At 43.5% G+C, this 13,975-nt stretch overlaps 1 protein-coding gene across 9 annotated transcripts in view; it reads right to left on the reverse strand.

Annotated features, from left to right (window-relative positions):
- ATXN1 (ataxin 1) overlaps positions 1-13,975 on the reverse strand; it is a 456,230-nt gene that overhangs the window by 292,001 nt on the left and 150,254 nt on the right. The window contains exon 4 of one of the 9 annotated variants that reach the window (XM_031667630.1): positions 11,664-11,878. The exons of the other annotated variants lie outside the window; for them this stretch is intronic. The gene's annotated coding sequence lies outside the window, so the exon portion shown is untranslated. The remainder of the gene's footprint in view (positions 1-11,663; positions 11,879-13,975) is intronic. 9 annotated transcript variants of the gene reach the window in all.

Genomic DNA, 13,975 nt, shown 5'->3' on the forward strand with positions numbered 1-13,975 from the left:
TCTTCAAACATGGCATTAACTAATGACTTAGATTGGACTGAGGGTTAATAATTTGAAGACTCCCCATGACCTAGTCATTCAATTCTTAAGCAAGGTGGGTACCAAAAGTGTACAAAAATGCCCTAGTGTACATGAAGTGCCAGGGGCCAAAACCACCCACTTAGAACAGGAAATCACGTACAAATGTAAGTACCTCAAGCTTGTGAAATTGACAGACTTCTTTATTTCCTTCACTATTAGAAGCAGAGGAAGAGAGGGCTGAAATAGATGGGGGGAAGGCTTAGTTTTTATTTTAAAATAGCAAAATCGAAAAACTTTGTAATTAGATTTTGCCAGACTTAGGCTTAAAGGAAAATGATTCTTTCCTCTCCAAAAGACTAAGGTCAGAGCTTAAGACTCCTAAATCTTCATTACTGGCTCAAAAGGTGAGCTACGAATTGGCCAGTTCTTCATCATCCTCCTACATATACCTATAGATCTGTTTGGGCATGAGTATAGAATTGGCAAATACAGGGTATGCGAAGAGGCAACAATAAAATGGACAGAACGTGGTATTGTTCAGAGGTTAAGAAGTGGCAGGAAAACACCACCGCTGACGCTGAAGTTAATCTGGAGGGGAACTAATCTACCTTCTTTAACACCAGTAGTGGAGACCAGGGCAACAGTCTGTGAAACACAGTCAGTGTGTTCTTTCTCCATTATGGTCTCTTTCTTACTGGTTAACTCCAAAAAGCAAGGGCATGGCTGAGAGGCAGGCAGTGAGGAGAAAGGGAGAGATGCGAGGCGTTCACCTGTACAAAGGATGTCTCTGGAAAACGGAATGTTGACACAAAGTAAAACAAGCAAAATATGCTATTAGTGCCTGTTAAGTCACCTTTTTGAGATTTTTTGGTGACTATCCGTGAAGTCTTATGCCTCTTATTAAATTCTCACACTGTTTTAATTAAGTAGGGCCTTATTTTAATCACACTGGTGGTGCCTTCTCGTTTTAAGCTAGTGAGCTGGAACCCAGCCAGGCAGTGTTAAAAAGGAGTGAGAGACTTTTCTTCTTCATCAGCGAAGCTTTTGGAGCCCTCTTTTTTGTTGTTTTTCATTTTTTTAGAGACTGAATCTCACTCTGTCACCCAGGCTGTGCAATGGCACAATCATAGCTCACTGCAGCCTCTAACTCCTGGGCTCAAGCAATCCTCCTGCCTCAGCCTCCAGAGGAGCCGGGACTACAGGTGCACACCTCCAAGTATGGCTATTTTTACTTATTTTTTGTAAAGACGAGGTCTCTCTCTTGCCAAGGCTGATCCTGAACTCCTGGCCTCAAGCAATCCTCTCATCTTGGCCTCCTAAAGTGCTGGATAACAGGTGTGGCCACCATGCCCAGACTCAGACCTCCTTTTCTCTCCTATCCAAAGCCTGGTAAACAAAGTGAGCTGATTTGCACATCTAAAATCGGGTGCTGGATGCCTGCAAATATGATAGGGAAATATGTATTTGGAACCTCAGGTGAAACCCCAGCAAAAACATTAAAATCATCACATTTTAAAGGAGCCCTTTGTAATGCTGATATGTAAAGATCCCATTAAAACATAGTCATTCTCCACAACTACAAAAATCTTTTATTTAAAAATGACTTTGGATTCCTATGTTATGTTAAAAGTGTGTTGGGCATTTTATCCAGTGACTTAGATTATTCTTTCAGGAGAAATACTGTACTTCATTGTAAGTCCTTAATGAGGGACTAATTAGTCCTTGCCCTCCACTTTAAATTCCTCTGGGAAATGAGGTCAGACTCCACTTCCCACCCAAAGCACCTCATGGAGGCTGCATCAAATACTACAGCAGCATTTATCAAAGGGGGGCCCTCTCCAAAGGCAAGATCGGTATAAGAAGAAATCTTCATCAAGGGCCATGGCTTCCACCAACAGGCACAGAACACAAAGAAGCTCAACATTTGTTATAAGATCGTGCACAGGAGCTGTTGAAACAAGCTGAAGCACCCACCCACATACTCATCTCAGCAACTCTCTCCTTTACCTACTGCCACAGGGACAGCCTTCCTGCTCCCTGACTGGCTGTCTCGCTGGCTGTGCACTCACCTGCAGGGCGCAGGGTGCCCCACCTGCATCCCCCTCCTGCTCCATCTGCCTCATGCACTCAGAGGGGAGTGCCACTGCTCTGGGTCACCAGCCCGCTCTGGCTCTGCCGCGGTCTCCCAGGGGCTTAAGCTCCTACTCCTTCTACTGGAAGGATGGCGAGCAAATTAGAGGTTATAAACACCTCCGGTGGAAGGAGGAGAATTCCTTTGGGCTTTGTAAGGGAACTTCGTCAGTCGCAAGAATCTCCAGGGTATAAGACGTAGGTACATGCTCACCCTTGTCCCTTGGCCCTGTCGGGCATGTGTGGACCACACCTTTTTCTGGCCACAATTATGGCAGAAATGCCCATCCAGGAAAATGCTGCTTGACATGTTCGAAGAATGCCTCACATGACGGGGATGCCCTCTCTCACCACTCCTATTCAACATAGTGTTGGAAGTTCTGGCCAGGGCAATCAGGCAGGAGAAAGAAATAAATGATATTCAATTAGGAAAAGAGGAAGTCAAATTGTCCCTGTTTGCAGATGACATGATTGTATATTTAGAAAACCCCATCGTCTCAGCCCAAAACCTCCTTAAGCTGAGAAGCAACTTCAGCAAAGTCTCAGGATATAAAATCAATGTGCAAAAATCACAAGCATTCTTATACACCAATAACAGACAAGCAGAGAGCCAAATCATGAGTGAACTCCCATTCACAATCGCTTCAAAGAGAATAAAATACCTAGGAATCCAACTTACAAGGGATGTGAAGGACTTCTTCAAGAAGAACTACAAACCACTGCTCAACGAAATAAAAGAGGACACACACAAATGGAAGAACATTCCATGCTCATGGATAGGAAGAATCAATATCGTGAAAATGGCCATACTGCCCAAGGTAATTTATAGATTCAATGCCATCCCCATCAAGCTACCAATGACTTCTTTCACAGAATTGGAAAAAACTAAAGTTCATGTGGAACCAAAAAAGAGCTCGCATTGCCAAGTCAATCCTAAGCCAAAAGCTGGAACCATCACACTACCTGACTTCAAACTACACTACAAGTCTACAGTAACCAAAACAGCATGGTACTGGTACCAAAACAGACATATAGACGAATGGAACAGAACAGAGCCCTCAGAAATAATACCACACATCTACAGCTATCTGATCTTTGACAAACCTGACAAAAACAAGAAATGGGGAAAGGGTTCCCTATTTAATAAATGGTGCTGGGAAAACTGGCTAGCCATATGTAGAAAGCTGAAACTGCATCCCTTCCTTTAATTCAAGATGGATTAAAGACTTAAATGTTAGACCTAGAATAATAAAAACCCTAGAAGAAAACCTAAGCAATACCATTCAGGACATAGGCATGGGCAAGGACTTCATGTCTAAAATACCAAAAGCAATGGCAACAAAAGCCAAAATTGACAAATGGGATCTAATTAAACTAAAGAGCTTCTGCACAGCAAAAGAAACTACCATCAGAGTGAACAGGCAACCTACAGAATGGGAGACAATTTTTGCAATCTGTTCATCTGACCAAGGGCTAATATCCAGAATCTGCAAAGAACTCAAACAAATTTACAAGAAAAAAACAACCCTATCAAAAAGGGTGAAGGATATGAACAGACACTTCTCAAAAGAAGACATTTATGCAGCCAACAGACACATGAAAAAATGCGCATCATCACTGGTCATCAGAGAAATGCAAATCAAAACCACAATGAGATACCATCTCACACCAGTTAGAATGGCAATCATTAAAAAGTCAGGAAACAACAGGTCCTGGAGAGGATGTGGAGAAACAGGAACACTTTTACACTGTTGGTGGGACTGTAAACTAGTTCAACCATTGTGGAAGACAGTGTGGTGATTCCTCAAGGATCTAGAACTAGAAATACCATTTGACCCAGCCATTCCATTACTGGGTATATACCCAAAGGATTATAAATCATGCTACTATAAAGACACATGCACACGTATGTTTATTGCGACACTATTCACAATAGCAAAGACTTGGAACCAACCCAAATGTCCAACAAGGATAGACTGGATTAAGAAAATGTGGCACATATACACCATAGAATACTATGCAGCCATAAGAAAGGTTGAGTTCATGTCCTTTGTAGGGACGTGGATGAAGCTGGAAACCATCATTCTCAGCAAACTATCACAAGGACAAAAAACCGAACACCGCATGTTCCCACTCATAGGTGGGAATTGAAGAATGAGAACACTTGGACACAGGAAGGGGAACATCACACACCAGGGCCTCTTGTGGAGTGGGGGGAGGCGGGAAGGATAGCATTAGGAGATATACCTAATGTAAATAATGAGTTAATGGGTGCAGCACACCAATATGGCACATGTATACATATGTAACAAACCTGTACGTTGTGCACATGTACCCTAGAACTCAAAGTATAATAATAATAATAATAATAATAATAAAAGAATTCTTCACATGGTTGAGAATGCTGCTGGTCCTCAACAAGCAGCATAAATCTATTTCCTTTTTTTTTGAGACAGAGTCTTGCTCTGTCCCCCAGGCTGGAGTGCAGTGGCGTGATCTTGGCTCACTGCAGCCTCCGCCTCCCAGATTCTAGCAATTCTCCTGCCTCTGCCTCCAGGGTAGCTGGGCTTACAGGCACACGACACCACGCTTGGCTATTTTTTTGTATTTTTAGTCGAGACGGGATTTCACCATGTTGGTCAGGCTGGTCTCGAACTCCTGACCTCAGGTGATCCACCCGCCTCGGCCTCCCAAAGTGCTGGGATTACAGGCATGAGCCACCGTGCCTGGCCTAAAACTATTCTTGATGTAAGGAGAAGCATATTCCTAAATGTTAAATGCAGTGCTGCCAAATCCATGGCTCCTAGCATAGGCTAAAGTTTTATTAGGAGACCAGGAGTGCACACATCTCTGGCCAGGGACAGCAAAGAAAGGCAGATGAGTTCTAAAGTGTGCTGGAAGGAGAAGCCAGCAGTCTGGGATTTAAAAAGAAAAAAAAAAAAAGAAGCTGAGTTTGCCATTAAGAATGAAGTAAATTGCTAACACAGATTTTTAACGTTCTTACACACACAAAAAATGATAAACTGGTGAAGTGATGAATATATTAACTAGCTTGACTGAATCTTTCTATAATGTATGCATTATAAAAACATCACACTGTACCCCATAAATATACATAACTATTGCCTATAAATATAAAAAAGTTAAAACAAAAAATTAAAAGAATAAATGGTGAAGACGTTTTTCAAAAAATGAATGATGCCTTCATGCATGCTAGATAGCTCGTCACACCCTGCCGGAATAGGTTGCCAATGAGACACGCTTTTAAGATCACAGCCTCTGGCAATGCACTGATACCTGAAACTCCATAATTAAGAGTATTTCCTTTTGTTTAAAGATGCTTTCTCTTTTGAAATTTCAGTATAATATGCTACTTTGGAAGTGGTATATTCAGATCTCCAAAATATATGCATATGCGTATTTTAAAATCAAAGCAGAGGCCGGGCGCGGTGGCTCAAGCCTGTAATCCCAGCACTTTGGGAGGCCGAGACGGGCGGATCACGAGGTCAGGAGATCAAGACCATCCTGGCTAACAAGGTGAAACCCCGTCTCTACTAAAAAATACAAAAAACTAGCCGGGCGAGGTGGCAGGTGCCTGTAGTCCCAGCTACTCGGGAGGCTGAGGCAGGAGAATGGCGTAAACTCGGGCGGCGGAGCTTGCAGTGAGCTGAGATCCGGCCACTGCACTCCAGCTTGGGCGACAGAGCGAGACTCCGTCTCAAAAAAAAAAAAAAAAAAAAAAAATCAAAGCAGAGTATTGATCCTAACTTTACCACTTTCCAGCTCTGTCACTTTGGGGAAATTATTTACTGGCTTGACCCTCAAGTTCATCCGCTATAAAAGGAGTCACTAATACTTGTCTCAGAAGGTTGTTACGTATATAAAATTACATGGCCCAGACCACACCCACAGCAGCCACTCGGACACTGGTTTTCCCCTCTCTTTCTACACAGTACGTCATAAGAAGTGAGGACAACTCAAGGACGCTGGCTTCCTGGTGTGGAATGATAAGAAGGCCAGCAAGCTGGAGCAGGGGTGGCAGGAGAAAAGGACACCTGGGCCCCACGACAGAATCTGTTTCACAAATGTGGTGAGGGGAGCTCTGCTCCAGTGCACAAAAAGGCTGCAGACTGACACTTTTTTGCAGTGTTCACTGGCAAGGCTGCTGACATAGAAACTGGCCTCCATCAAAAAGCCACACCTCTCCTTTTCCTGGCTTGGTGTCCAGCTGAAAAGATGAAGGGTTCAGGTGCATCTGGACAGCTGTACCCCAGGGGCACCTGCAAGGTAGTAGGAGCAGATGAGGCTATGGCCAGGTGACAGGGGGACATGCCAGCAGAAGGAACTAATGCAGCTTCCAACTTCCCGGTGCCCTGCCAGACCCCACTGATTTGGAGACTTTCCTGCCAACTTGCCAAAAACTGGTCTGACACCCAATGGTGTCACCAAAGATGTTTTCTTTTCCTACGCGTTAGTACCTCCACACCCAGGGATCATTCTTTCTTCACCTCACTCTAAAGAGTCAGTCATCATTGCCTTCCAAGGTATGAACCAAGAAATCTCACCACTCACTCAGGTGAACAGGCCACAGAGGACTAAAAATGGTAGGAAGGGACAGGCCGTATAGCAGCAGCCTGATGCAAAAATAGATTTGTGCACTGAAAAGACTTTTGAAATTCGAAAGGCCCCTACCCAGAAGATAAACCCTCCAAAGATTTCCTTCTATCATTGTTATTCATTAAAAAAACAAGCTTAGGTCGGGCGTGATGGCTCATGCCTGTAATCCCAGCACTTTGGGAGGCCAAGGCGAGCGGATCACGAGGTCAGGAGATCGAGACCATCCTGGCCAACATGGTGAAACCCCATCTCTACTAAAAATACAAAAATTAGCTGGGTATGGTGGTGTGTGCCTGTAATCCCAGTTACTCAGGAGGGTGAGGCGGGAGAACAGCTTGAACCAGGGAGTCAGAAGTTGCAGTGAGCCAAGATCGCGCCACTGCACTCCAGCCTGGCGACAGAGTGAGACCCTGTCTCAAAAAAAAAAAAAAAAAAGATTAAAAAAGTTTAACTTGAATGAATGGGAACAAGAGGGTTATTTAAAAAAATTATAAACAGTAACAGCTATCACACCTAAAGGTGATATTATCTAGAAACATTAACATGTCAAGACATCAGCCCTTCTGTTCCTCCAAGAGGACTATTTGGAGTGCCAGCAAAATGCATTTGGAGGATCACTAATCTAACAGTGTTCACTGCTGTAGTGTTATGAGAGTGTTTCACTTTTAGGAAATTTCAAAATGGAAAGGTGGGAAACACTGTGTGTCCTACATGGAAATCTCGCATGTGGTTCATTGAGTCTTTTTTCTTACACAGCTGCCATTATATAATTCTTGGCCATTATTTTTTATTTAATAATTAACATGAATAATCTTGGGGTCACCCATTATCTATGTATGTGTAGTAAGTTTAAAAATTCCAGTTGACTTCTCCCCAGCCCCCAGTATACTTCTGGGCTACTTCCTGCCTAAGATGAGCTGTGTGCACACATGTGGCACAATTTCAATACTATCTAAGCAAAACCACAAGCCAATAAAAGCATCATCCAGTGCTTCTCAAAGTAAAAGGAAATGATTTTGGAGCATACACATCACTGATTACATTCCATTAATACAGATAATTAAAAGTTGACTGTATAATAATGTTAAATAGCAGGCATAACTTTTTTTGAAAATTTCTCCTCGATATTAGGTATGCAAAAACACTGAATGTTCAACGCTAATCAAATTCATCTCTTCTTAAGAGCAGCGTATAATAAATGGGTAGCCTAAAAGGAATGCTTTGAACAGAATGCTTCACTATTGTCTGATTATTCTAAATTTAAAACTCCAACAAAGGAAAGGATTATTCTTCTAAGGTTCAAGATTCATGAGGGTTTGGTAATGAAATTCCTTAAGGAGAGCAAATTAAAAAATTGCTATCTACAAGCTGCCAATATTTTATGTCTGTATAGTGTTTTAAAATCAAAGTCACTACCCATTCAACAACAAATGTTTATTTGGAATAAATGAATGAAACAGCCTCAAAATACTTTACAAGTTTAATCACCTATAAGTTACGAATTAGGCAGCAACTTCAGTCATCCCCAAATGCACAGGCTGGGGCAAGGTAAATGTCTGGCAAGCCAAAGCCAGAACTCGAAACTCAAGTCATTCCTTTGATTGTTAGAAAATGACCCAGTTGTTCGAGCTGGTTGCCTGCTGCAGTTGTCTTCCTGAGTACTCTCTCTCTTTTTTTTTTTTGAGACTGAGTCTCACTCTGTCGCCCAGGCTGGAGTGCAGTGGCCGGATCTCAGCTCACTGCAAGCTCCACCTCCCGGGTTTACGCCATTCTCCTGCCTCAGCCTCCTGAGTAGCTGGGACTACAGGTGCCCGCCACTTCGCCTGGCTAGTTTTTTGTATTTTTTAGTAGAGACGGGGTTTCACCGTGTTAGCCAGGATGGTCTCGATCTCCTGACCTCATGCCAGTCTCGGCCTCCCAAAGTGCTGGGATTACAGGCTTGAGCCACCGCGCCCGGCCCTGAGTACTCTCAATACAACTTGGAAGGTATGTTATCCAGGCTAGGGGAGGTAAGATGAAGGAGGCATAACAAAGTCAGGCTTGCTCCTGAAATTATACAGTTAGTCAAAAAAAAAAAAAAAAAGGACCCCACCATCACCCACTAAGCTATGTGATGGGTACCTAGCTGGTAAAAGGTGTGTCCAAGACCAGATCTAAGTTATTTCATAGAAAGCATGTCCCAACGTGTCAGTGTTAAATTCATGTGTAATTCCAAACTAGGGTATCAGTGTATGAGGCAGGTAGGAAGTCTAAGTTATGTGACACAGAGCATTTAGCCTGCATCAAAAGCTAAAACTGAAAAATGAAATTCTTATTTAAGTGTGTTGCTATCTTCACTCTAATGAGATACATGGAACAAATTACTGGTGCTAGAATGTATTATAACAATAGTAACGAAGAAACTTCCTGCTGGATACTTGATAAGAGGTGGGGTCCAGGATTTCCCGGGGACTTTGAGTTTATTCTTCCAACACTGCTAAAATACATCTATTTTCTATTCTGACTTTCTAACAGGATGCAATCTGAGAGCCAGCCAGACACTTAAAATCTGTTTATTTCGGCTGGGTGCGGTGGTTCACGCCTATAATCCCAGCACTTTGGGAGGCCAAAGCGGGCAGATCATGAGGTCAAGAGATCGATACTATCCTGGCTAACACAGTGAAACCCCGTCTCTACAAAAAAATACAAAAAATATTAGTTGCGTGTGGTGGTGGGTGCCTGTAGTCCCAGCTACTCGGGACGCTGAGGCAGGACAATGGCATGAACCCAGGAGGCAGAGCTTGCAGTGAGCCAAGATCGTACCACTGCACTCTAGCCTCAGTGACAGAATGAGACTCCATGTAAAAAAAAAAAAAAAAAAAAAAAAAAATCTATTTGTTTCAACAATCCAGAGGAGAAATACAAGTAGAAGATTTTGTGCAAGTGCAATCTATTTTGTAAGAAGAAAATTCTCATGTATTTTAGGGTCAGGGTTCTCAAATCATAAATCTTAAAGTTTTCAGAATGCATGCCAAAGGACTCAAGAAAATTAATATTGCCCCCATATAAGCTGTCCTTTGTGTACTAAGCATAAGCAAAGCATCTGCCCCCAACAGCTATTTTACTGGTCCCAGAGGAAAGATAAGCAGAGTTGTCCTTGGCAAAATCATAAAGAAGGTGAAGTTTATCTGTGGGATCCTTCCCCTTAGGCCCTCTAGGTGCCTCCCCATTGGGCCCCAGGGGTTTCTGCTCTGTAATTCCTTCCCACCCCTGCCCTGTCAACTGGAACACTACTGAAACACCACAGTGTTTCAATATGAATACGCTTCAGTCAGTGTTTTTGCTCCCCGCGCCAAAAAAATCCATACTTTAAAGCTTTTAATTTTTTAAGCTTTTAATTTTTTTAATTGAAGCATCAAACACTTCACTTTCTTTTAATTTCTAAATCAGTGAGCAGCCACATTTTTTCTTTTTTAGATGGAGTCTCGCTCTGTGGCCCAGGCTGGAGTGCAGTGGCATGATCTTGGCTCTCTGTAACCTTCGCCTCCTGGGTTCAAGTGAGTCTCTTGTCTCAGCCTCCCAAGTACCTGGGACTACAGGCGCGTGCCACCACACCCGGCTAATTTTTGTATTTTTGGTTCAGACAGGGTTTCACCATGTTGGCCCAGATGGTCTCGATCTCTCGACCTCATGATCTGCCCACTTTGGCCTTCCAAAATGCTGGGATTACAGGTGTGAGCCACTGCACCTGGCTGCAGCCCAAATTCTGAATGGGGAAAGAGGATAAGGTAACTTCTCCTACTTTTATAAGCTTCTTTTGATTCCTACAAAGGCTTGCCATAAAGATGGAAATGCTTTGACATCACAAACTGGGTTCATGTTCCACTGTGACCATGGACAGGCTACGTAACTGAGCTTCAGTTACTCACTTACAAAACAGGAATTATCATAATATAATGTAATGTAATATAATAGTTATGAGATAATGATATAAAGTGATTGGCCCACTGCAATGTTAAAGAGTCCTCTCAGAAGGAGCACCATACTTTCTAAGAGCCGAAAAAATAAAAGATAAAAGCAGCCGACTGGGATTAACCCAGCCACCTCTGCTAAGGGCCTGTTACCTACAGTCACCTCACTGGGACCTGGGAGAGCATAATTCTTACCAGTTTCTGAGAGCTTGAGGTCTTGGGCCCTCGAATCAGGCGTCCCCTAAAGGTAGGTCTGAGGTTAGCCCATTTCCCAGTTACCATTCTCCTTTCCCCTGGCTCTTCTCCTTCCAAGAGCCTTTAACAAGCCTTTCTCACTCCTCCCTCCTCTCCTGCTGCTCCCCTGCCTCAGGTCTCCCAGAGACTGAGAATGCAGTACCATTCCTCACTGGGCCACCTTCCGTTTCCAGGCTCCATAATCCATTCTGTAATAAAGTTCTCATGGGGAGACCTCCAACAGCCCAACCGTTGAGTGTACACAGCCTTGAGTGCTTAGCAGTCAGAACCTCATTGAAAACACAGTTCCATAAGGAAAGGCAGGTTTTAAGATGAGCAGGTGACCAGCCAGGCCCCCACCATAAATGGTGTGAGCTCGCCAAAAGCTAGGGTTGACTCAGGCCTCATTTGGAGGTCTGAGTCGAATTTCAAAAGTCAAATACAAAAACACTGGCAGAAGTCTAGAGAGGCAGAAACGGGCATTACCACAAGAAAAGACACGGGAGGCTTCACCAGAACAGACAGGAGGAAGTAGATGAGGCACAGCAGGTGAAGTGGGGGAAATGGTCCACCAGGCGAAACTGGCCTGCTGGCTGTGGAGTACAGGGGAAGAGGTGAGCAGGCTGGGGTGGGGATGAAGACAGTGACAGAAGATTCACAAAGGCACTGTGCAGCACCTCATGCAGACGGGCGCCTGTCCGTCACACTTACTGATATGAGGTTGTGGGGACCAAGTCCTGTGAGTTCCTGTATCTCTACCAGGATTTTCCAGGTCAGCATCAAGTGAAACAATCTCTCCTAGAAGTGGTGGCAACTAATGGGAATGACCATGAAAGCTGAATCCACAAACCAAGGGTCTCCTTATCTTGTCCTCTCATGGATAAGGCTTGGTAAAGCGGGGATTCCTCAAGGTCTTTTAACCCAGTCTGCACATGGGAGAAAATGATGGGAAGCAGATGGAAATGCATCTCAAGAACCTCTCAATACAAAGAGATAAAGAGGAACAGGCCAGGCACATGGCACATACCTGCAACCTCAGCACTCTGGGAGGCCAAGGCGGGAAGATCACTTGAGCCCAGGAATTCAAGAAAAGCCTGGGCAACATAGCGAAACTCTGTCTCTAAAAAAAATACAAAAATTATCCTGGCATGTGGTGTACACCTTAGGTCCAGCTACTCGATCGACTGAGGTGAGAGGACCATTGCTTGAGCCCAGGAGTTTGAGGCTACAATGAACCACAATTGTATCACTGCTCTCCGGCCTAGGTGACGGAGAGAGACCCTAGATCTAAAAAAAAAAAGAAAACAAAATTAAAAGAAATAAAGAAAATGTCTCCGTGCTTCAGACAACTGGATTTTGTTTCTCCTCTTCTTCTTCTCTCTCTCTCTTTTTTTTTTTTTTTTTTTTTTAGACAGGGTCTAGCTTTGTTGCCCAGGCTAGAGTGCGGTGGTACAATCACAGCTCACTGAAGCCTCAGCCTCCTGGGACCAGGTGATCCTCTCACTTCAGCCTTCTGAGTAGCCAGGACCACAGGCACACATCACCATGCCTGGCTGATTTAAAAAAAAAAAAAATGTAGAGATGAGGCCTCACTATGTTGCCCAGGCTAGTCTTAAACTCCTGCCCCGAGCAATCCTCCCACTTTGGCCTCCCAAAGTGCTGGAAATACACACTTAAGCCACTGCACCCAACTGACCACACCTGGATTTTGGAAAAGAGGAAAACAGGGAAGTCTGACTGCTAGATGTGAGAGTCAGATGTTTTCATGTTATATATGTGAACTATATTCCATGCACATGTATGCAGTCTCTATCATACCAATAGAAAGTGTTAAACACACTAACTAGAGACATTAGAAAACAAATCAAGGACTGAGGAACAATAAACAGTGCTGTAATGGTGTAAACGTAATACAAATTATAGTCTTTTACGTGAACTGCTTCCACTAATGCCCAATTACTATGCAGCACAGTATCATTTTAGTGGATCATGAACTATGTATCCAATTGACTCACTTGTACAAGTTACATTTTATGACAACACTAAATTCTCCTTTATATGTTCAGGCTCCCTATTTTGTGATGCGTGTAATTGCAGAACTTGGAAGCTAGAACGGACCTTGGGGAGATCCCTTTCACCAACCCTTTCACTTCACAGATACAGACACCGAGGCTTTGAGAGGGCATGACTTTCCCAAGGCCACAGGAGGACTAGTTTACAGAAGAGCTGGGCTTATATAACAGGGCTGCCCATGATCCCTGCATGGCTCCAGAGCTATTCTTAAGATCCTCTGCATTAAGACAATGCTGCAGGTACATACTCTCTTCTTTATTTTGTAAGAACATTTGTTCACAATTCAGAATTATTCAGAGAATGGGAAACAGGTATGATGCATGGGAAAAGAGGTATGGTCAGGGATTCAGATGCTGGAGCTCTTGGTTAAGCAACTTTTGGATGATACGATACTTAGAAGAACTACCTTCTCTCTCAGTAAGAAAATTAGCAGAAGAATACATGCGGTACAGTAGAAAAATGCAGGTTATTCAAGCAGTGACCCTAAGATGAGCCTCAAAGCTTACTAGCTATGTGATCTGGAACAAGCTATAGAAACTTGCCAGGTCTATATTCCCTTAACCATAAAATGGCCAAGATAACGATACTGACCAGGCGTAGTGTCTCATGCCTATAATCCCAGCACTTTGGGAGGCTGAGATGGGAGGATCACTTGAGCCCAGGAGTTCAAGACCAGTCTGCGAAACATGTGAGACCCTAACTTTACAAATAATATTTAAAAAATTAGCCAGGTGTGGTGGCACGTGCGTATAGTCCAGATACTCAGGAGGATGAGGTAGGGGGGATGGCTTGAACCCAGGAGTTCAAGGCTGCTGTGAGGTATGATCACACCACTGCACTCCAGCCTGGGCAACAGAGTGAGACCCTGTCTTGAAAACAAACAAATGAAAAGAATGATAATTAACTCAAAAGAGTTATAGATAAGGGTCTATATTTAGAACACCTAGCAC

The sequence above is a fragment of the Papio anubis genome, chromosome 6 (genome assembly GCF_008728515.1).
Source record: "Papio anubis isolate 15944 chromosome 6, Panubis1.0, whole genome shotgun sequence".
In the NCBI taxonomy this organism is placed as follows: Eukaryota; Metazoa; Chordata; class Mammalia; order Primates; family Cercopithecidae; genus Papio; species Papio anubis.